The sequence below is a fragment of the Macrotis lagotis genome, chromosome 1 (assembly GCF_037893015.1).
Source record: "Macrotis lagotis isolate mMagLag1 chromosome 1, bilby.v1.9.chrom.fasta, whole genome shotgun sequence".
NCBI classification, from domain to species: domain Eukaryota; kingdom Metazoa; phylum Chordata; class Mammalia; order Peramelemorphia; family Peramelidae; genus Macrotis; species Macrotis lagotis.
The window spans coordinates 918,974,371-918,977,600 of NC_133658.1; the positions used below are offsets into that span (position 1 = coordinate 918,974,371).

The 3,230-nt window shown below is 37.1% G+C and overlaps 1 long non-coding RNA gene across 1 annotated transcript; it reads left to right on the forward strand.

Moving 5' to 3' along the window:
* Nucleotides 1-341: 341 nt before the first annotated feature.
* LOC141510001 (uncharacterized) lies at nt 342-1,571 on the forward strand. The gene is made up of 3 exons (XR_012474758.1): nt 342-553; nt 681-784; nt 1,236-1,571. It is a non-coding gene; the product is annotated as an uncharacterized LOC141510001 (long non-coding RNA).
* Nucleotides 1,572-3,230: the final 1,659 nt, after the last annotated feature.

A 3,230-nucleotide genomic window follows, 5' to 3' on the forward strand; every position in this document is an offset into this window, starting at 1 on the left:
CCACTTTGGTTTTGCCCCTAATTATATGTTAATTTTGAATCTTTAGTTCTTTTAAAAACTAGCTTTCACATTGCACCTTCCCAAGGAGCTTAGCATGTCTGAATCCCACTTGGTCACAATCATATTTATTTTGTTACTATCTGTCCTCTCATCTCTCTCTCTCTTTGAACCTACTCTCACTACTTCAGAATCTCAGACTGTCTGACTCAAACTCTAGTTCACAGAAAACAGAGAAAACGAAAGTAAATGGATTATCAAACACCAGCTCAAATATCTGTCATTTTTGTCGTTCTGCAGCAAAAATTGGCTGTTCCATTTTCATCAACCCCCCTCCCCACCCTCACAGACAGACACCAAAGAAGCCAAAGGGGAATGTGAGAGGTATGGCATTCTGAGCTCAGAACTTTGCATCAGATACATGGGGAACAACTGAGCTACAATTACTCACTCAGGAGGATGAGAAGATTGAAAAATACATTTCCTTTTTCAGTGTATCCTCACCCCAACTCCAGCCTGTAAAACTTTGTTTTCCTGTTTTGAAGAACATATAAAGGTGATCCGGCAGATTCAATAGGGGGCTGTTATTAGAATTAAGGTCACATATTTAAAGTCAGAAACCACTCTGGACATTGACTTATTGTATGAAACAGGAAAATGCTCTTAACTTTTATATGTTTCAGGTACCTCCCGGATTGTTCCTATTTACAAAGACATCAATGGATGGAGATTGACCTGAGCTGAAGAAGATTTCATCCTGGGAGTTTCCCATATATCAGGAAAACTAGTAAGAAAAATAATAACATTTATAGAGCTCTTTAAGATTTACAAAAGAATTTTGCAAATACTGTTTTATTTAATAATGAAAAAACATATCTGCAGACAAGACAACAGAGATTTTGAGGTCTTCAGTGGCTTTTTCAAGATTGCACACTTATGTAAGGAGTATCAAACCATGACCCCTACAAGACGATCTGTATATCTATTCAGACTTATTCTACATCACTGTTCCTAAAATATTGAAGGATGTGTTCTCTGGGTTATGGATTCTCATTGCTCCAAGTAATACTTTTACTTTTTGAATGTAAGGAAATTGATAGTTTTGTTTAATATTATCTAAATAAAATTATTTTGCACAAATTGCTAACATAGGCCTTTTCTCCCCCCCCTCACCTTTTTCTCCTCTTCTCTTCCTTCTCTTCTTCCCTTTCCCCTTTCCTATGCTTTTTTTTTTTTAGGTTTTTGCAAGACAGACAGGGTTAAGTGGCTTGTCCAAGGCCACACAGCAAGGTAATTATTAAATGTCTGAGGTCAGGTTTAACTCAGGTACTCCTGACTCCAGGGTGGATGCTCTATCAACTGCGCCACCTAGCCACCCCCCTATTTCTTTTTCAACTCTTCTTTTTACTCAGTTCTCTTCTTCTATTCCTCTTTCCTTGCCTCTCATTTTATCCAATCCTCTCCTCCTTTTTCTTCTCTCTCAAATAAAAATGTAAAAACTGTATAACACTTTTGGTTCTAACTCCTGGAGCTCAGATAAGTAATAGAACTTCATTTCCTAAAAGCCTCACACTAACCACAGGTTTCTATATTGTCCTTAGCTGGTGGGAATCCATTTCTGTTTACACCTTCTGAAAGTTTTGTCATTCCCACTAACCAAAGCTCCAAGCTGTCAGCTAACTTTTATTTTGAAATAATTTAATATTAAAGGTTTTTATACCACACAAGGAATTGGTAGTGGTCTACCTCCTGATGAAGTTTGGAGGAACACACCCTATCATTTCCAGTCCTTTGGCAACTGATTATAAAACTGGTCCTTCAAGAAGATCTGACAGTTTTATTCATTCCTCTTGTTCTCCTCACCCTACTCACTTTCTTGGGCTTTGTTTCTTCCAAAGTAGTCATTTAAAATACAAATGCAGCTAAAGGCAAAATATAAAGTCAGTGGGATAATTTAGAGCCTTCCTTTTTAGTGTGACCTCTTCATCCTCAAAGAGAAAAAGGGACTTGGAACTTAAAAACAGACTCATCCAAAATCTAAGATAAGATTCTAATGCAATCTACCCCTTAATTCAAGTCTCATTTTCACAGATAAGAAAAAAATTGCAGATAAGAAAGCTATTCATTCATTCTTTCATTCATTATACTTCTGTTATGTCTCATGCACAGTGATTGGTTCTAGAGAGAGATAAAAGAGAAACAAAGGCATGTTTCTGACCTGAAGAAATAGATAATCTTAAAAAAGGATGTGCTTTATCTTTACAATGGCTTAAACAAGATATAACATCATAAAATTATAGGCATGGTCTAAATAGAGTGGGAAGAGGGAATTAAGAAGGAAGAAATAACAGTCAGCAAATAGGAATTAAATTGCTAGTGTATGCAATGTTTCACACTAGGTACTAGAGATAAAAGAAATAAACCAAACCACCCTTATTCTCAAGGCTTTTGTACTTGGTGGTAGGTTGGTGGTGGGCAGATTGGTGATCAAATCAGTGATTTTTGCATTTGAAGGGGATCATCCATTGGATCAGTCTTGGAGGTTGCCCTTTCTGTTACTAGGAGACTACATGGAAGTTTTCATTGTTTTCATCTGACTTCTATCCTCTTCTTACCTCAGAACAAAGATGGCTAAGGTTGGATTAATACTCAAGATTAACAAAGAAATAATAAATTGTATCCACTTACTTCTGATATCAGCAAAGAGTCACAGTTCATAGTGTCCTTGGCCTCAGTCATGCCATCTGAAGAGTAAATGTAGCTGCTCTACTTTGCCACTGGCTGGCCTCCTCTGCACCCTGTCCATGAAGACTTCTATTCCCTGCCCTTATTTTCACTCTCTCCTTCTGGCCACACCCCCCATCCATACCAGTTAGACAGACCTGATGGAGAATCCATTCAAAGTCTTAATTAACATTGTCTGAGGGAATCCAGGGAGCAATTAAAAAAGTTCAACATTTCTCTCTGTCATCTTGGCTCCGCTCAATCAAAAAACTTTTTAATGGACTTTGGATGGAAAATAACATCCACAACCAGACAAGGAACTATCAGGTCTGAATGCAGACCAAACCAGAAGCTTTTCTATTTTAAAAATTTCTCTTATGCTTCATTTTTTAAACTTTTTTATGGTTTTTTGTTCAATTTTGTGCTGATTCTTATATGGAAAATATGTGTAACATAGTTATACATGCATATCCTATATCAGATTTCTTGCTGTCAGGGAGAGGGGGAGG